Source organism: Heptranchias perlo, chromosome 17 (assembly GCF_035084215.1).
Source record: "Heptranchias perlo isolate sHepPer1 chromosome 17, sHepPer1.hap1, whole genome shotgun sequence".
Taxonomy (NCBI): Eukaryota; Metazoa; Chordata; class Chondrichthyes; order Hexanchiformes; family Hexanchidae; genus Heptranchias; species Heptranchias perlo.
In genome coordinates, this window is record NC_090341.1 from 33,789,139 (window position 1) to 33,810,638 (window position 21,500).

Consider the following 21,500-nt stretch of genomic DNA (forward strand, 5'->3'; position numbering starts at 1 on the left):
ATAAAACCCGTGGCAAATCAGGGTCACAATGTGCACTTGCTATCACAGTCTTCAGTTGTTCAAAACTACTTTGACAGTCCTTCAACCACTCCCACTTTACGTTCTTAAGAAGGAATCTACTCAATGGGTATGTGACCATTGACATGTTTGGAATAAAGTTCCGCTAATAATTGACGAGACCCAGAAATGGCTGCAACCTTTTCACATTAAGTTAGAGCAGGTTGAACAGGCTTGAGGGGCTATTGCACCATTCTAAAGGATCATGACTGATCTGCACCTCAACTCCATTTACTGCCTTTTATTCATATTCCTTGATACCCTTACCCAATAAAAATCTATCCGCCTGCTTTTTATGTGGTGTAAATCGGTGGAAAGAATGTGGTTGGTCATTAGTCCATTAAAGTTTGTTCCTCTGCTCCTTGATTTCTTGCAGTAGTTTTTAAAGAACCCGGCCAGTAAATCTGTCTTCCCTAATTCTATAGTACCCATTTCTAAAGCAATTTTATTCAGGGTGCTCGTCTTCCCAATGTGATTTCAGCTGTTCAATTGCCTCCTAATTGCAATTACTCAATTGATTAAGAGGATTAATGTTCCTTCTTTCTCATTGGCTGGTCTGCTGTGTGCGAACCATAGCTCACATTTAGCCTACATATTAACACAGTAAAATTACATGTACACCAGCAGTTTATGTAACCCACAAAACCCAAATGTAACCCATTATTAACCCTTAAAAAGTGCACTATAATTTCTAGGCTTTAATCTTTATTTCATTTGTATCAATTGCACATGTAACCTAACCAGGGGACACACTGGTCAACCTGAACTCAAAATAATGTGGGTAGAAATGAACAAATTACACAAAGAGAAAGCATTAATCAACTGAGCTGGCATCACAATGTAAAAAAAAGGTCTCCGACTGCAAATAAACATGCTTGTTAACAATAGGTTTTGGAATACAGACAAGGTAAATGAAGGGAAATTACGCCATGAGATTGAAAGAAAATCTGAAAGAACAGTTGTAGTGAAAATTATTTCTTGTGATTTTGAAAACATCACCCCATAAATATGGAAATCAGTAACATTCCTTAAAGAGCTCATGTCATTTACAAATCCTTCAGTCATCCCTATTGTGAACTTTCCTACAGAATGACATGGACCTCTTCTAGTTAGAGTGTCAAAACTGACTCAGGAACAGGGGCTTTAGCCAGGATCAGAAACCCCCTACAAGCCAAAGACTTCTTTCATTCTTATGAAAGTCCTTCATATCTATAAACCTTATCGACAAGATATCTTTCAGGCATGTTTATCATTCTATGATTCTATAAAAACAGTTCAAAATATCAGAGATAACAAAGATAAAGCAGCGAGTTATTATGATCTGGAATACGCTGCCTCAAAGGGTGGTGGAAGCAGATTCAAAAGTAACTTTAAAAAAGGAATTGGATAAATACTTGAAGGGGAGAAATTTGCAGGACTATGGGGAAAGAGCAAGAGATTGGATAGCTCTTTCAAAGAGCTGGCACAGACAAGATGGGCTGAATGGCCTCCTTCTGTGCTTAAGATTCTAGGATTTTAACAGGGAACGAATTAATTTTTTTTTACAACAGTTGAAAAATCTGTTTAAAAAAGCACTAAATAAACTCTTTTTTGAAATAATTCTGTCAGAAATCTCTGTAAAAGAGGGCAACTTGTCATCTTTACAGAAATTTCCTGTTGGTACTACACCTCCCATATCCTGATCAATGATTCTAAAGGAGGTACAACTGATTGCTACTCACTTGTTAAGCTCTCTGCGATATGCAGAGGTTATACTTACACATTTTGCTCAAGGGAATTCAGACACCCCTATGTCCTAACAGTAGCTGCAGCTTCTATATGACATTCAGCAAATAATGAAGACAGCATAGAATACAAATGATAGGAAAAGACAGATGGATATTTAATACATTGCCATTATAGTTAGTGAAGCAGGTTTAATTGACATAAAAAAGAAATGAACAAGTTAAATAAACTCAACCCGCCAACATTTTATTTCTTAAACTAACTTGATACTCCATTGAAGCACTAAAGATCTCAGATTTTAGTGTTAGACCTAAACTGTTAGACTCTTTTAAGAACCTTTAATGACACCAAATCTTGGTGGGGTGGGGGATGGGGGTGTTGGTGAGGGAGGGCAGAGAAGGATTCATACAATAGGAAACAGATAAACCAAATACAAAGGGATTTAGATGGGTTGGGAAGGTGGGCTGATGAATGACAAATGGTATTTAATATAGATAAATGTTAAGTAATAAAAATAGGGAAGGGAAATAAACAGTGTGAATATAACTATATAAATATGTGAGCGGAGCATTGTAAGGCGCAGGAGAAATGGTTGGGGGAGCACTATAAAGCACAGGAGAAAGGTGACTGAGTGGAGCACTGTGACATGTGGGAGAAATGGCTGAAGGGAGCACTGTAAAGCACGGGGGAAATGGCCAAGGGGAGCACTATAAAGTGCGGGAGAGAAGTGACTGAGGGGAGCACTGTAAAGCACGGGAGAAAAGTGACTGAGGGGAGCACTGTAAAGCATGGGAGAGAAGTGACTGAGGGGAGCACTGTAAAGTGCGGGAGAAAAGTGACTGAGGGGAGCACTGTAAAGCATGGGAGAGAAGTGACTGAGGGGAGCACTGTAAAGCATGGGAGAGAAGTGACTGAGGGGAGTACTGTAAAGTGCGGGAGAAAAGTGACTGAGGGGAGCACTGTAAAGCATGGGAGAAGTGACTGAGGGGAGCACTGTAAAGTGCAGGAGAGAAGTGACTGAGGGGAGCACTGTAAAGCACGGGAGAAAAGTGACTGAGGGGAGCACTGTAAAGTGCGGGAGAAAAGTGACTGAGCAGAGAACTGTAAATGGCGGAGAAACGGCTGAGCGGAGCACTGTAAAGCACGGGAGAGAAGTAGCTGAGCAGAGCACTATAAAGTGTGGGAGAGAAGTGACTGAGGGGAGCACTATAAAGTGTGGGAGAGAAGTGACTGAGGGGAGCACTATAAAGTGTGGGAGAGAAGTGACTGAGGGGAGCACTGTAAAGCACAGGAGAGAAGTGACTGAGGGGACACTGTAAAGCACGGGAGAGAAGTGACTGAGGGGACACTGTAAAGCACAGGAGAGAAGTGACTGAGGGGAGCACTGTAAAGCACGGGAGAAGTGATTGAGGGGAGCACTGTAAAGCACGGGAGAAGTGATTGAGGGGAGCACTGTAAAGCACGGGAGAAGTGACTGTGGGGAGCACTGTAAAGCACGGGAGAAGCGGCTGAAGGGAGCACTGTAAAGCACGGGAGAGAAGTGACTGAGGGGAGCACTGTAAAGCACGGGAGAGAAGTGACTGAGGGGAGCACTGTAAAGCACAGGAGAAGTGACTGAGGGGAGCACTGTAAAGCACGGGAGAGAAGTGATTGAGGGGAGCACTGTAAAGCACGGGAGAGAAGTGATTGAGGGGAGCACTGTAAAGCACAGGAGAAGTGACTGAGGGGAGCACTGTAAAGCACGGGAGAGAAGTGATTGAGGGGAGCACTGTAAAGCACGGGAGAGAAGTGACTGAGGGGAGCACTGTAAAGCACGGGAGAGAAGTGATTGAGGGGAGCACTGTAAAGCACGGGAGAGAAGTGACTGAGGGGAGCACTGTAAAGCACGGGAGAGAAGTGACTGAGGGGAGCACTGTAAAGCACGGGAGAAGTGATTGAGGGGAGCACTGTAAAGCACGGGAGAAGTGACTGAGGGGAGCACTGTAAAGCACGGGAGAAGTGACTGAGGGGAGCACTGTAAAGCACGGGAGATAAGTGACTGAGGGGAGCCTATAAAACAAACGCAGAGAAAAATCTTTAAAAAAAATTTTGAATCTGAAAAAGCGAGGTCAGAGCAGAGGGAAGAGCGGTGGAGCCCAAGGAATTACAGCCAAGTGTTTAATTTATTATATAAATACGTCGTGTTTAATTTAATATATAATTAAGCTAAGTGTTTAATTATTTCATCAGATCTAAGGGGATAAAATTAAAATGAACTAAATAGAGGATGCTAACATTAAAGGGTGCTGAATTTCATTAAGTTAAAATCTGGTATATATAAATAATAAATAGGAGTTAAGGAAATAAGAAAATAAAAGAAGTTAATAAATATAAAACAAGGCTAATTAGCTACAAATTAATCTGAAATCAAGCTAAATCAATCCACTAAATATAATCTAAATCTCAAGTAATTGTATTATATCTAGAGCTAAATAAATAAAAACTAGAAATGGCAGTGCAGGCTATGCGTCGGGACTGTAATATGAGGGAGTTTATGGACAACAAGACTGTCCAGGATTGCCACATCTGCAGTAAAGGCCCCTGGCTTTGAGTAACTCTGGTTCAGAGTCTTTAAGCTGGTTCATGAGTTAGAGACACTCCAACACATAAGGGAGGGGGAGGAATTTTTGGGTAGTTTTCACCAGAGTAGTCACACCTCAGAGGAAAGCACAGGTACAGGATGGGGAGAGTGTGACTGTCAGTCAGCAGGGTAAAGGGAACCAAAGGGAGACAGAAGGACGTCCCGCAGACACTGGTCCTGTCCAACAGGTAAAATGTACTTGCTATCTGTGAGGATAAGGATGTAGGCTGCGATGTGGAGAGCCAGAATGCTAACCATGGCATCATGGAACAAGAGGCAGTTCATGGTGTGGAAGAGCAGAATAGAAAGGTTAGAATAATAGACTGGTTACAGCACAGAAGGAGGCCATTCGGCCCATCGAGTTCGTGCCAGCTCTTTGTAAGAGCAATCCAGTTACTCCCATTCCCCCGCTCTTTCCTCATGGTCCTGCAAATCTTTTCCCTTTGAGTATTTATCCAATTCCTTTTTAAAAGCCATGATTGAATCTTTCTCCACCACCTTTTCAGGCAGCACATTCCAGGTCATAACTACTCGCTGTGTAAAAAAGTTTTTCCTCATGTCGCCTTTGCTTCTTTAGCCAATCACCTTAAATCTGTGTCCTTTGGTTCTCGACCCTTCTGCCAATGAGAACCGTTTCTCTTTATTTACTTTATCTAAACCCTTCATGATTTGAACACTTTTATCAAATCTCCTCTTAAACTTAGAATCATAGAAATTGACAGCACAGAAGAGGCCATTTGGCCTATCGTGTCTGTGCTGACCGAAAAAGGGCTTTCATGCCTAATCCCACTTTCCAGCACTTGGTCTGTAGCCCTGTAGGTTACGGCACTTCAAGTGCATATCCAAGTACTTTTTAAGTGAGATGAGGGTTTCTGCCTCTGCCACCCTTTCAGGCAGTGAGATCCAGACCCCTACCGCCTTCTGGGTGAAACAATTTCTCCTCAGCTCCCCTTTAATCCTTCTACCAATTACTTTAAATCTATGCCACCTGGTTATTGCTAAGAGAAATAGGTCCTTCCAATCCACTCCATCCAGGCCTATACACTTCAATTAGATCTCCCCTCAGCCTCCTTTGTTCCAAAAAGAACAACCCCAGCCTATCCAATCTTTCCCCATAGCTAAAATTCTCCACTCCTGGCAATATCCTCATGAATCTCCTCTGTACCCTCTCTAGTGCAAGCACATCTTTCCTGTAATGTGGTGACCAGAACTGTCCGCAGTACTCAGGCTGTGGCCTAGCTAGTGTTTTATACAGTTCTAGCATAACCTCCCTGCTGTTATATTCTATGCCTCAGCTAATAAAGTATCCCATATGCCTTCTTAATCACCTTATCTACCTATCCTGCTACCTTCAGGGATCTGTAGACATGCACTCCAAGGTCCTCTGTTCCTCTACACCTCTCAGTATCCTCCCATTTATTGTATATTCCCCTGCTTTGTTTGACCTCCCCAAATGCATTATTTCACACTTCTCCGGACTTAATTCAATTTGCCACTTTTTTGCCCACCTGACCAACCCATTGATATCTTCCTGCAGTCTACAACTTTCCTCCTCACACGGCCAATTTTTGTATCATCTGCAAACTTCTTAATCATGTCCCCTACATTTAAATCTAAATCATTAATATATACCTCAAAAAGCAAGGGACCTAGTACTGAGCCCTGCGGAACCCCACTGGAAACAGCCTTCCAGTCACAAAAACACCCATCGACCATTAACCTTTGCTTCCTGCCACTGAGCCAGTTTTGGATCCAACTTGCCACTATCTTTTGGATCCGATGGGCTTTTACTTTTTTGACCAGTCTGCCATGTGGGACCTTGTCAAAAGCCTTGCTAATATCCATGTAGACTACATCAAACACGCCACCCTCATCAACCCTCCTTATGACCTCCTCAAATAACTCAATTAAGTTAGTCAGACATGACCTTCCCTTAACAAATCCATGCTGACTGTCCTTGATTAATCTATGCCTTTCCAAATGACAATTAATACTGTCCCTCAGAATTGATTCCAATAATTTGCCCACCACTGAGGTTAGACTGACTGGCCTATAATTACTCGGTCTATCCTTTCACCCTTTTTAAACAATGGTACAACGTTAGCAGTCCTCCAATCCTCCAGCACCACGCCTTTAGCCAGGGAGGATTGGAAAATGATGGTCAGAGTCTCCACTATTTCCTCCCTTGCTTCGCTTAACAGCCTGGGATACAGTTAATCCGGGCCTGGCGATTTATCTGCTTTCAAAGATGCTAAACCGCTTAATACTTTCTCTCTCACTATGTTTATCCCAGCCAATATTTTACACTCCTCGTTAACTACAATGTATATATCGTCCCTCTCTTTTGTGAAGACAGACGCAAAGAATCTATTAAGCGTCCTGAAGTTCCCACATGGTGCAGGAATTAGAGGCAATGGGTCTCAGCTGCCCGTCCATTATATTTAGAAATCTTTTTTCTCTAAACTCCCTTTAGATACTCGATTAGTATTCATTTACTTACTGTTTACTTACTTCGATTAACCTAGCCTTTATTCCTGCTCTCTCAGAGCTCCTGCTCTCTCAGAGCTCCTGCTCTCTGTTCACTGTGATGTTTCTCTGTTCTTAGTGAATGTGGCTCCCGCCCTGGTGTTCAGTGCCACTTCTCTTGACTTAAACTATCTATTTATTTATAGATAATTACTTATTAATCTGTTTTTTATTTGTAAAAAAAATTTAGCACCTTCTTCCCCTCCACACCTAATTCCCCCTCTCACCAAATTCTCAAGTTCCCACTCGGTTCATGATCCACTCTCTTTGCGATGCCTGCTCTTTGTTTCAGCCCTCAGTTGTAGTCACAGGGAATTCGATAATTAGGGGGATAGATAGCTTCCTCTGCAGTCGCGACCGAGAATCCAGAAGGGTGTGTTGACTACCTGGTGGCAGGGTAAAGGATAGCTCAATGCAGCTGGAAAGGAATTTGGAAAGGGAGGGGGAAGATCCAGTTGTCATGGTCCATGTTAGGACCAATGACATAGGGTAGAAAATGGAAAAGGTCCTGCTAAGGAAATATCAGAAGTTAGGAACTAAATGAAAAAATAGGACCTCATGGGTGTTAATCTTGAGATTATTACCTGAGCCACGTGTTAATTGGCATAGGGATAGGCAGATCAGAAGGGTAAATGCATGGCTGAAAGGCTGGTGTGAGATGGAGGGGTTCCATTTCAAGGGACACTGGCACCAGTACTCAGACAGGAAGGAGCTGTACCACTGGGAGGGGCTCCACCTGAACCGGAATGGGACCAGTGTCCTAGCAGAAAGGATAAATAGGGCTGTTGATAAGACTTTAAACTAGTAAGACGGAGGGAGTGATCTCGTGAAAATAACATAAGTCTGAAGATAAAAGAACTAGGAGAAGAGGGTAAATGTCAGACCAAGGTAAGGAACAAGGGTAACATAAATGGTCAGGGAGCAAATACAGTTATCGAACACGAGTACAAAATGACTGATAAAAATAAAGTGAGGGGAACAATTATTAAGAACAAATTAAATTGCCTGTACAGCAATATGCACAGCATCCAAAAAACCGGGGGAACTGAAGGCAATAATTTGTAGCGAGGTGCTGGATGTAGTAGGGATAACTGAAACATGGCTTAATAAAGAACAGGACTGGCAGTTAAGTATTGCAGGATATAATGTATTTAGAAAGGATAGGGAAAGAAGACGGTGGGGATAGCTGTACTAATTAGAGACAACATAATGGCATTAGAAAAAAGGGACATAACTAATATTAAGATAGAAACAGAATCCATATAGATTGAGACAAAGGATAAGAAGGGATCAATCACGTTAATAGCATTTTTAACCCATAGCAGATAATAACAGACAACTATGTAGAAGGATATGGTTCAAGAATCAGGTGACATTATAAACCACAAGAGAATGCTGCAGTAGTTTGTCAATGCATCCTCAGCATCATGGCTGAGCTATGGGCCCTAAAAATACAATTACATCAGGACTGTACCGGACAGTGCCGTCCAGTGCTGACCCCACTGGAGGTTGTGGCGTCAGTGGGAGGGCACCGCATTAGCATTAGCACAAACACCACTTAGGTGCATCTCTTGATCCTGCTTGACACATGCTAATTCTGACCTCCTTCCACTCTTGGAGGGGTCAACCTCTCTCCAGCCCCAGAAATTGTCCTATCAGCCCTCAGAGCAATGGAGCCGACCTAGTGGAATTTTTTTTTTGAAAAAATTTTAATTCTTCAGGGGTCCAGGCTGCTTGCCAGGTCTGAATCACACTGGTGGAGCCCAGGTGCACCCTTGTAGAGGTCAGTATATCTCACCTCACCGAGCACATCAACCATCCCTACAGGTCCTATTGTGGAGAAGTAGCAAAAATTCTCGGCTTAGGAAGTCCCCCCCCACTGATCCCATCCCCCAATCTGTCATTTGCTTTGCAAGGAACAGATGGAAATTCCGCTCCTTACAAGTCAAATTGGAAACTCCTAGAAATGGCTGAGATCGGGCACAACTGGGCCACTGCCATTTCCTGGGCCTTCTGCCAGTGTCCTGCTGAAGTTACGGTCATTTTGTAAATGCACACCACTTCTGTTTTTTTACTATAATGAAGTAAGTGCGCTGAGCTGACAGTTGCATTGTTGAGACCTTTTTACATAGGTCTCAGGGTATTACTGTGAATTGTGAAGCAGATGTGACAGCATCAATGGAATTAGAAGCTTTTGCTTTGGGAGCTTTTGTACCACTGTAACTATGTAGCATATACTATCACTGCATTTTAATCATGATTCTGCATATTGCCAAGCTGTGAATCATGAAGACAATTGCACGTAACAATAGCGCATTTCATGGTTGGTGTTCAGTAATGCAATCTGTAGTACTTGCTAATAAATTTAAAAACTGTCAGACAAGGTACATTAACTTTATCTTATGTCATTTTATATGCTCAGTGTTTAATGGTTCATTAGTTAACCCAATTCCATACAATCATATTAACTGAATTACTTGCAGGCTGTATTCATAATTCAGTAAGATCTTTATTAAAATCCAGGCAAAGAGTGAATAAGTGTCGGTACCATAGGAATTGAAATCTTCGACTTAATATGAAAGGAGAAGAGGTCTTTATTATATGGGTCAAGAGATGGAGTTAGTCGTCAAAATTAGTTCTCATATTTGGGCCTGTTGTTAAGAATACACAGTTTGCAACTAAACTGTAAAGGATCAGATGCTTTTCCCAGAATTAGATCATCAGGAACTGAGACATAAACACCCAAAGGCAGTATTGCAGTATAGGGGTGGGATCAGACACTTGCTACTAAGTGAAAGACTGAAGATACAATGAATGGAAATTTTTAACCTTTTGTTTTTATGTGTTAATATAACCCTTTGAAGACTATGATAGCATATTTTACAGAGAGAACACAAAAATACCATATTCAATTTAACGTTTTCCATCAATTAAGAAGGAAGTACAAACAGCATTGATTTTGCATGCAATAGGTATTGTCATCAAATGAAACTGAGGAATTTGTGTCCTGTTCATATCCACTGCCAGCATTCAGAGGATGTGTGGAGTTACAGACCACGGTGATGTGCAGAATGGGAAACAATGAAGAAAAGGAAACTATTTAAAATAGATGTAATTAGCTTCCTGAAAGCACTGCACCATACAGATCAGAAGGTCCCGTGTTCAATCCCCAGTCTGTGCTGAATTAGCTGATTGCAGCAGTAGAAGTGCTACAATTGACCTCAACACCCCTGTCATAGGAAAGGGGAAATATTAGCCAGAGTTTCCACTCTAGATTACTATCCATTGACTCAGAGTGGAAAGTGTGCACGTTCATTGTTTCCCATTTCTTCCCATTCTGCACATCACCGTGGTCTGTGTGCATGTGTGGACAGAAGCCGACTTGGTTGTGATGTCCTGTACGGTGGAATAGCCCAGAGCATTCACTGTCTAGGCTCACATGTGAAAAATAGGTTATCTGGGTGGAGGTGTGTCCGTCCCCTGGAATTGTACCCCACAGGGCCACAGGAGTGTATGCCTTCAGGAGATGAAAAGAGAAAATTGGGGGGAAATAATTTTTTAAAAGGGGCGTGTGTATATGTATACATGTATATATATTTGCTTTTTGATTGATTTATCAAAAGAAAACATATCAGAATATTCAGTGATGAACTAGCATCCAATATTGAATACAAAAAAACACTTCAGAATGATGTTTATTATTTAAGAAAATTGCACAGAATCTCAAAGGTGACATGGATATTTTTGGAAGCTTAATTTTAATCATCTTAAAAAAACAATCTCTTTCACTGATAAAGAGGGTTATATCAAGACTACTTCACAAAGATAATAAAGCTACTATTTTTTGACTTTTCACTTCGTTTAGGCCCTATCCGCAGCATTTTGGTGAATCGCTTTGGTTGCAGGCGTGTGATGCTTCTAGGGGGTTTCCTGAGTGGGACTGGAATGACATTGTACAGCTTTACATCTGTGTCGGATTCATTGGAGGTAGTGAGACGTGTTAATTCTCTGAATTTATACGATTTAAAATAAATCCCAGAAAAATAGCATCTTTCCTAAATTCTAGTAGATATTGGATCCCTTTATAAAAGCCTAGAATTAGAAATGTTGAATACATACCTCAAATTGTATTGCCATAATTCGGCCGGGCAGCACCCATTGTTCGGCTGCTAAACGGTCTCCTAAGCCTCCAATATTGTGGGCAGGAAATGTGTGCGCATTCCGAGCTGGAAGTGCACCGCCCACCACATTGATAAAGGCCAAAAAATCGGTGTGCAGTGCCCAGGCCTGAAACAGGAGTTAGGCGCTTTCCAAATGCAAATAAGGGGCCTAATGCCTTTTTGAGGCCCCCTCTACAAGACTGGTTTGCCCTGAGGTAGCCAGCACTGGCTGCACTCAGGAAACCCACGTGTACATGTGGCCTGGCAGGCAATGTTTTAAATTATGCTTACCTGAATGTGGAGTCGGGACGAGCAGGAAAGCTCCTCCCGACCCCACAGTTAAAGAACGCGAGCTGCTGCCGCCTGATCGCCACCACTACCTCTCCTCCCGATCGCCGCCACTACCCACCCTCCCCCCGGCCACCGCTTCCTTCTCGACCCGATTGCGCCCCCCCAACCCCAACCTTTCCCGGTCACCCCCTTCATCATTCACCTGTTGGCTGCTGCGACAATAACAGCAGTATGGTCCTCAAGCCCGCTTTGTTGGCGAGCTGCCTGTTATTGTCCGTAGCTCGCCGGCTCGATGATAATGAGGCCTGGGGCCCAAAATCGGGTGTGCCTCGGGACTCACTATTCAGGCGCAGGGAATGTCTCCTGTGTCGCTCGGGCGCTCAAATTGTGTTTACGGCTGAATTTCTAGGCCATGTTGTTCCCCTCTTTCTTCGTGAAAAGCTCCCTTGAATTACGTCGGGAATTGACAAGATAATGTAACGACCATGGATGGGATTTAACCCGTGACATTATTAGTGAAACAATCCATTGAAACCAGGTGGTGTAATTTAAAATTTAAATTAATTTTGAAAGTATATATTCAGCATTATAAACTATTGAACATTATCATGTTAATAAGGAATTCACATTAGTCAAAGTTTTGAAGGTTTCCCATTGCTGTTTAGATTTGAGTATTAGCTCTGCTAGATAAAAGTATGATTGTAGTACATTGATAAGGAGCTCTACTATTCATTTTGTGTTCATTTTAGCTTCCCAGTGAAGCAAAACATGGAGGAAACCTGCAGCCAAAACAGTCAGTTAGAGATTTGGTGTGAGACCAGTTGGACAGGGAGGATGGCACAATTGTTACAGAACCAGCCTGATATCCCTCCATTCATTTAAATTTATAATTTTCAATGTAATATTCCAAATCATGGACTGCACACAAGAGTTCAAGGTTCCATGGGCTGATGATTTGCCATTTAGACAGATAGTAGGTACATTGGGGAACTGATGAGTGAGTGCTTGGAGGACTGGTTGGGTCACAGTGTTTTAAAGAAATTCCCTCCTCGCAGGGAGATCCAGTAGTGCTGCGGGGGAGGGTTTAAACTAATTTGGCAGGGGGATGGGCACCAGGATGTAACATTAGAAAGGAGAAACAAGGTACACAAAGGATTGGGAGAGACAGATAGCACTAGAGTAAGAAATAGTACAATATTAGGTGGGATCAGACTAAGGGAGAATACGAGAAGGTCTAAGATAGGTTTAGAGTGCACGTGTGAAAACACACAAAACGTTGTAAATAAGGTTGGTGAGCCGCAGGCGCAAATAGCCTCATGGGAATATGATGTAGTGGTGATAACGGAGACCCGGTTCAAAAAAGGTACTAAATATTCCTGGATACAAGGTATTCAGGAAAGATAGGGAAGGAAAAAAAGGAGGTGCGGGGTGGCAGTATTGATTAAGGAGAATATTGCAGAGCTGGAGAGAGGATGTCCTGGAGGGGTCAAGGACAGAATCTGTTTGGTTAGAGTTAAGAAACAATAGAGGTGCCATTACACTACTGGGTGTATTCTATAGGCCACCAACTAGTGGGAAGGGTATAGAGGAGCAAATTTGCAGGGAAATTACAGAGTTGCAAGAACTATAGATTAGTGATAATGGGGGACTTCAACTATCTTAATATAGACTGGGAATGTAGTTGGGCGCTAAATTGGGCCATGTAGTGCCCGTTGGATGTGCATGCACGTTTCCAACGTAACGTGCGCCGGGCACCATCTTGGTATAGGAGTTAGTACAGGCGCAGATAATGAATGCTGGAATCATGTAAAATAGGGAGAAAATGGCTTCAATCAGTGTGCAATGCTGATTTAAAGTGATAGACACCATTTTGGGACTTAACACTCAACTCAACGCACAATCTTAACCTCGACCATCTGAACGTGTCTTAGAGTGCCTGGAGGACCCCGCACCAGTGCTATTTAAAGGGACCATGCAGGATTTACATGTTAGTGGCTGGATTATTTCTTCTGGCTGCCTAGACATTTGTATCTGTTTTTGGAGGTCTCCTAGAATACTAGGATGCGGGGACATAGCCTAACATTTAGAGCCAGGACGTGCAGGAGTGAAGTTCGGAAATGCTTCTACACGCAAAGGGTGGGAGACGTTTGGAACGCTGTTCCGCAGATGGCAGTTGATGCTAGCTCACTTGTGCATGATAAATATGAGATTGATAGATTTCTGTGAACCAAGGGCATTAAGGCATATGGGGCTAAGACGGGTATATGGAGTTAGGTCACAGGTCCACTATGATCTTATTGAATGGTGGAACAGGCTCGAGGGGCTAAATTCCACTGCCACTTGCTGCCTCCTGATATGCGCCACCTTCTCTTGCAAGAAAGCGGGACATGTGTCTGGGCGATGTGCCTGTCATGGTTGAATAGCTGCCAGTGTGTGTGGCCTATGAGTTGTGGATGGGCGGCTTGAAACAGTGGTAAAGTGTAAGGGTGAGAGGAAGCACCTGATTGGAAGAGTTGAACACTGATGGAAAGTGTAAGTTTTATGTGGGTGATGGGGGGTGTAGTGTGTGGTTCAGTTGGTAGGAGACTCCACTTGACAGTTGACGTCACTCACCTTGACCACTCATGTCAAAGCATTGAACTTCTTCCTGCACTGCATCCATGTTCATGATGCTGTGCGCCTGGCATTGACTTTGTCTCCCGCTGCCTCCCACTGCCTTTTGGATATATGTCTGGAGGGTCTCTTGATTTCCCCCCCCCCCCCCCTGCGGATATAGGATTCCTTCCTTCTGTCCACCTCTTGAACCAAGGTCTCTAGTGCATCAGCAGAGAACCTTGGTGCACGCACTCATGCAGGCCTGGTACAAACTCAGATTGGCAGATTGGTCAGGTCTGGAGTGCAGATTGGAAGATGTGGGATTTGGTAGTGCGCAACCTTTATTCAATGTTTTAACATAACTCATCAGTGTGTAAACATAGGGATGGGATCTGCATCTGTGTTTTTCGTGTGCGATGTCTGATCTCCACTCAGACTCCGTGCAGATGGTAGACTGTTATTTTCAGCAAATAGCAGGTACCAGCTACCTTTAAGAGGTTTCTAAGAAACATCCTCCCTTTAAGAGATTGGGCTCCCTCTGGTGGTGGAAAGTGCAAATTGCATTGATTCCACGTGCAAGGCCTGGAACAGAACGCTGATTGAAGGTCAGTCCTCCGGCCGGCCGAAACTTGTGTCCTGCCTGCGCAGGGGTCATTGGGCGCGGGGTAATAGCGCATCACGCTACCCGTGCCCAAAAACGGCCCTTATCCAATTTTTTCCCCCATAGTGTAAAGGACAAAGAGGGGGAGGAATTTCTGACAAAAGGTCTTCGACTTGCTGTTTCTTTCTCCACAGATGCTGCCTGACTTGCTGAGCTTCTCCAGCATTTTCTGTTTTTATTTCAGATTTCCAGCATCCGCAGTATTTTGCTTTTGAGGAATTTCTGAAGTGTGTTCAGGGGAACTTTCTTGGTCAGTATGTTTCCGGTCCAACGAGGAAGGCAGCATTGCTGGATCTAGTTCTGGGGAATGAAGTGGAGCAAGTCTCAGTGGGGGAATATTTAAGGAACAGTGATCATAGTATCATAAGGTTTAGATTAGCTATGGAAAAAGACAAGGAGCAATCTGGAGTAAAAATACTTAATTGGAGGAGGGCCAATTTCAGTGGATTGAGAACGGGTCAGGCCTGGGCAAATTGGAATCAAAGACTGGCAGGCAAAACTGTAATCGAACAATGGGCGGCCTTTAAAGAGGAAATGGCACGTTTCAGGAGGTAGTCACCCCACAGCTTAATATAGTGCATGATGTGGAGATGCCGGTGATGGACTGGGGTGGACAAATGTAAGGAATCTTACAACACCAGGTTATAGTCCAACAATTTTATTTTAAAATCACAAGCTTTCGGAGATTATCCCCTTCGTCAGGTGAGTGAATGAATTCACTCACTCATTCATTCACTCACCTGACGAAGGGGATAATCTCCGAAAGCTTGTGATTTTAAAATAAAATTGTTGGACTATAACCTGGTGTTGTAAGATTCCTTACATAAGATAGTGCAGGCAAAGAGGGCCTGGGTGATTGCCAGACAGACAAGGGGGACCAGGCAGGTAGTGCAGGAGTCCCCAGAGGGCATCTCACTCTCTAACCGGTATATTGGTGAGGGAGAGGGTTACCCTGGGGAGTGCACCCAGAGCCAAGACCATAGCACCATGGGTGGCTCAGCTGTACAGGGGGGGAGGAGGAAGGTCAAGAGAGCGATAGTGATAGGGGATTCTATAGTTTGGGGAGCAGAGAGGCGTTTCTGTGGCTGCAGACGTGATTCCAGGATGGTATGTTGCCAGGGTCAAGGATGTCACTGAGCGGCTGCAGAACATTCTGGAGGGGGAGGGTGAACAGCCAGAGGTCGTGGTCAATGTCGGTACCAACGACATAGGTAGAAAGAGGGATGAGATCCTGCAGGCAGATTTTAAGGAGTTAGGAAAGACATTAAGAAGCCGGACCTCAAAAGGTAGCAATCTCCAGATCACTCCCAGTGCCATGCGCTAGCGAGTATAGAAATGGAAGGACAGAGCAGGTGAATGCGTGGCTGGAGAGATGGTGCAGGAGGGAGGGCTTTAGATTCCTGGGGCATTGGGACCGGTTCTGGGGGAGGTGGAACCTGCACAAGCCGGACAGGTTGCACCTCAACTGGGCCGGGACCAATATCCTCACACGGAGGGTTGCTAGTGAAGTTGGGGAAGGTTTAAACTAGCTTGGCAGGGGGATGGGAACCTGAGCGTAGATTCAGAAGGGAGAGAAGCAGAGCTGGAAATGGAAGGCAGAAAATAAGGGCACAGATAGACACGTAGAAGCACGATATCATAGCTATTACTGAAACCTGGCTTAAACAGGGGCAGGAATGGCAGCTCAACATTCCTGGTTACAGGGTTTTCAGACGTGATAGAGAGGGGGATAAAAAAGGAGGGGGGTCGCAATATTGGTTAAAGAAACAATTACAGCTGTGAGGAGGAATGATATGTTAGAAGAATCATCAAATGAGTTGAGCTAAAGAACAAAAAAGGGGCAGTCACACTTTTGGGAGTGTACTATAGACTCCCAAATAGTCAGAGGGAGATAGAAGAGTAAATATGGAGGCAAATTTTTGAGAAGTGCAAAAAAAGTAGGGCAGTAATAATAGGAGATTTCAACTACTCTAATATTACCTGGATACAATCAGTGCAAAAGGTATAGCGGGTGCAGAATTCTTAAATTGCATTCAGGAGAACTTTTTTAGCCTGTACATAGCAAGCCCAACAAGAGGGGTGGCAGTTCTGGATTTAGTTTTAGGGAATGAAGCTGGGCAGGTGGAAGGAGTATCAGTGGGAGAGCATTTTGCTGGTAGTGATCATAATTCAGTTAGATTTAGCATAGTTACAGAAAAGGACAAAGATAAAACAGGAGTAAAGGTTCGAAATTGGGGAAAGGCCAATTTTACTAAGCTGAGAAGTGATTTAGCAAAAGTGGACTGGAAACAGATACTTGAAGGTAAAATCAGTGTTAGAGCAGTGGGAGGTATTCAAGGGGGAGATTCAAAGGATTCAGAGTAAACATGTTTCCATAAAGAAAAAGGGTGGGACTGCCAAATCTAGAGCCCCCTGGATGACAAGAAGCATACAGGGTAAGATAAGGCACCGAGAGCTCAATACTGCAGAAAGCCTAAAGGAGTATAGAACGTGCAGGGGTGAATTTAAAAAGGAAATTCGGAAAGCAAAGAGAGGGCATGAAAAGATACTGGCAAGTAAAATCAAGGAAAACTCAAAGATGTTTTATAAATACATAAAGAGCAAGAGGATAACTAAGGAAAGAGTAGGGCCTATTAGAGACCAAAAAGGTAACCTATGTGTGGAGGCGGAAGATGTGGGTATGGTTCTTAATGAATACTTTACATCTGTCTTCACAAAAGAGGGGGACGATGTAGAGATTATAGTTAAGGAGGAGGAACGTGATATATTGGATGGGATAACCTTTGTGAGAGAGGAAGTATTAAGGGTTTAGCATCTTAGAAAGTAGATAAATCACCAGGCCTGGATGAAATGTATCCCAGGCTGTTAAGAGAAGCAAGGGAGGAAATAGCGGAGGCCCTGAACATCATTTTCCGATCCTCCCTGGCGACAGGTGTGGTGCCAGAGGAATGGAGGACTGCTAATGTTGTACTGTTGTTTAAAAAGGGAAAGATAGACTGAGTAATTATAGGTCAGTAAGTGGTGGGCAAATTATTGGAATCATTTCTGAGGGACAGCATAAATCATCATTTAGAAAGGCAGGGGTTATTCAAGGACAATCAGGATGGATTTGTTAACGGAAGATCGTGTCTGACGAACTTGATTGAATTTTTTGAGGAGGTAACAAGGAGGGTCGATGAGGGTAACACGTTTGATGTAGTGTACATAGATTTTAGCAAGGCTTTTGACAAGCTCCCACATGGCAGACTCGTCAAAAAAGTAAAAGCCCACAGGATCCAAGGGAAAGTGGCAAATTGGATCCAAAATTGACTCAGTGGCAGGAAGTAAAGGGTAATGGTTGATGGGTGTTTTTGTGACTGGAAGGCTGTTTCCACTGTGGTTCCACAGGGCTCAGTACGAGGTCCCTTGCTTTCTGTGGTATATATTAGTGATTTGGACTTGAATGTGTGGGGCTTGATCAAGAAGTTTGCAGATGATACAACAATTGGCCGTGTGGTTGGTAGTGAGGAGGAAAGCTGTAGACTGCAGGAAGATATCAATGGACTGGTCAGGTGGGCAGAAAAGTGGCAAATGGATTTTAATCCAGAGAAGTGTGAGGTAATTCATTTGCAGAAGGCAAACAAGACAAGGGAGTACACAAATGGGAGGATAGGTTCTTTTTATTCGTTCATGGGCTGTGGCGTCACTGGCAAGGCCAGCTTTTATTGCCCATCCTTAATTGCCCTTGAGAAGGCGGTGGTGAGCCACCCTCTTGCACCGCTGCAGTCCGTGTAGTGAAGGTTCTCCCACAGAGCTGTTATGATGTGGAGATGCCGGTGATGGACTGGGGTTGACAATTGTAAACAATTTTGCAACACCAAGTTATAGTCCAACGATTTTATTTGAAATCTACAAGCTTTCGGAGGCTTCCTCCTTCCTCAGGTAAATGTCAGGAACTAACAGAGCTGTTAGTTAGGGAGTTCCGAGATTTTGACCCAGCGTCGATGAAGGAACGGCGATATATTTCCAAATCAGGATGGTGTGTGACTTGGAAGGGAATGTGCAGGTGGTGTTGTTCCCAAGTACCTGCTGCCCTTGTCCTTCTAGGTGTAAAGGTCGTGGGTTTAGGAGGTGCTGTCAAAGAAGCCTTGGCGAGTTGCTGCAGTGCATCCTGTAGATGGTACACACTGGAGCCACGGTGTGCTGGTGGTGAAGGGAGTGAATGTTTAGGGTGCTGGATGGAGTGCCAATCAAGCGGGCTGCTTTGTCCTGGATGGTGTCGAGCTTCTTGAGTGTTGTTGGAGCTGCACTCATCCAGGCAAGTGGAGAGTATTCCATCACACTCCTGACTTGTGCCTTATAGATGGTGGAAAGGCTTTGGGGAGTCGGGAGGTGAGTCACTCGTCACAGAATACCCAGCCTCTGACCTGCTTTTGTAGCCATAGTATTTATATGGCTGTCCAGTTAAGTTTCTGATCAATGGTGACCCCCAGGATATTGATGCTGGGGGATTTGGCGATGGTAATGCCGTTGAATGTAAAGGTGAGGTGGTTAGACTCTCTCTTGTTGGAGATAGTCATTGCCTGGCAATTGTCTGGCGCGAATGTTACTTGCCACTTATCAGCACAAGCCTGGATGTTGTCCAGGTCTTGCTGCATGCAGGCACGGACTGCTTCATTATCTGAGAGGTTGCCAATGGAACTGAACACTGTGCAATCATCAGCGAACATTCCCATTTCTGACCTTATAATGGAGGGAAGGTCATTGATGAAGCAGCTGAAGATGGTTGGGCCTAGGACACTGCCCTGAGGAACTCCTGCAGCAATGTCCTGGGACTGAGATGATTGGCCTCCAACAACCACTACCATCTTCCTTTGTGCTAGGTATGACTCCAGCCACTGGAGAGTTTACCCCCTGATTCCTATTGACTTCAATTTTACTAGGGTTCCTTGATGCCACACTCGGTCAAATGCTGCCTTGATGTCAAGGGCAGTCACTCTCACCTCACCTCTGGAATTCAGCTCTTTTGTCCATGTTTGGACCAAGGGTGTAATGAGGTGGAGAGGAAGTGAGGGATTTTGGAGTTCATGTCTATAGATCCCTGAAGGTAGCAGGACAGGTAGATAAGGTCGTTAAAAAAGCATACGGGATACTTTAGTTTATTAGCCGAAGCATAGAATATAAGTGCAGGGAGGTTATGCTAGAAATGTATAAAACATTGGTTCTGCCACAACTTGAGTACTACGTACAGTCTGGTCACCACATTACAGGAAAGATGTGATTTCACTAGTGAGAGTACAGAGGAGATTTACGAGGATGTTGCCAGGGCTGGAGAATTTTAGCTATGAGAAAAGATTGGATAGGCTGGGCTTGTTTTCTTTGGAACAAAGGAGGCTGAGGGGAGATTTAATTATATAAAATTATGACGGGACTCGATAGAGTGGATAGGGAAGACCTATTTTCCTTAGCAGAGGGGTCAGTGGCCAGGGGGTATAGATTTAAAGTGATTGGTAGAAGGATTTGAGTGGAGCTGAGGAGAATGTTTTTCACCCAGAGGGTGGTGGGGGTCTGGAACTCACTGCCTGAATGGGTGGTAGATGCAGAAACCCTCAACTCATTTAAAAAGTACTTGGATGCGCACCTGAAGTGCCGAAACCTACAGGGCTACGGACCAAGTGCTGGAAAATGGGATTAAGCTGGATAGCTCTTTTTCAACTGGCACGAACACGATGGGCCAAATGGCCCCTCCTTCTGTGCCATAATTTTCTATGATTCTATGGTTTGGGTACAGTCCAGATACATTCCCACGAGAGGGAAAGGTAGGGTTAGAGCTCCCTGGATGATGAAAGAGATAGAGAATAAGACGAAGCAGGAAAAGGGGGCATATGACAGATGTCAGGTTGATAATACAAGTGAGAACCAGGCTGAATATAGAAAGTACAGAGGAGAAGTGAAAAAGGAAATAAGAGGGGTAAAGAGAGAGTATGAGAATAGACTGGTGGCTAACATAAAAGGGAATCCAAAAGTGTTCTATGGGCATATAAATAGTAAATGATTGGTAAGAGGAGGGGTGGGGCTGATTAGGGACCAAAAAAGGAGATCTATGCTTAGAGGCAGAGGGCATGGCTGAGGTATTAAATGAATACTTTGCATCTGTCTCTACCAAGGAAGAAGATGCTGCCAAAGTTACAGTAAAAGAGGAGGTAGTTGAGATGCTGGATGGGCTAAAAATTGATAGAGGAGGTACTTGTAAGGCTGGCTATATTCAAAGGAGATAAGTCACCCAGTCCGGATGGGATGTATCCTAGGATGCTAAGGGAAGTAAGGGTGGAAATTGCAGAGGTGCTGGCCATAATCTTCCAATCCTGCATAGGTATGGGGTGATGCCAGAGGACTGGAGAATTGCAAATGTTACACCCTTGTTCAAAAAAGGGTGTAAGGACAAACCCGGCAACTACAGGCCAGTCAGTTTGACCTCGGTGGTGGGGAAGCATTTCCAAACAATAATCCGGGACAAAGTTAATAGTCACTTGGACAAGTGTGGATTATTAAAAGAAAGCCAGCACGGATTTGTTAAAGGCAAATCGTGTTTAACTAACTTGATTGAATTTTTTAATGAGCCAACGGAGAGCGTTGATGAGGGCAGTGCGGTTGATGTTGTGTATATGGACTTTCAAAAGGTGTTTGATAAAGTGCCACATAATAGGCTTGTCAGCAAAATTGAAGCCCATTGAATAAAAGGGGCAGTGGCAGCGGCAGCATGGATACAAAATTGGCTAAGTGACATCAAACAGAGCGTAGTGGTGAACGGTTGCTTTTCAGACTGGAGGGAGGTATACAGTGGTGTTCCCCAGGGGTCGGTAATAGGACCACTGCTTTTTTTGAT

General features: G+C 43.9%; 1 pseudogene; it reads left to right on the forward strand.

Moving 5' to 3' along the window:
• LOC137333923 (monocarboxylate transporter 2-like) overlaps positions 1-21,500 on the forward strand; it is a 64,526-nt pseudogene that overhangs the window by 20,769 nt on the left and 22,257 nt on the right.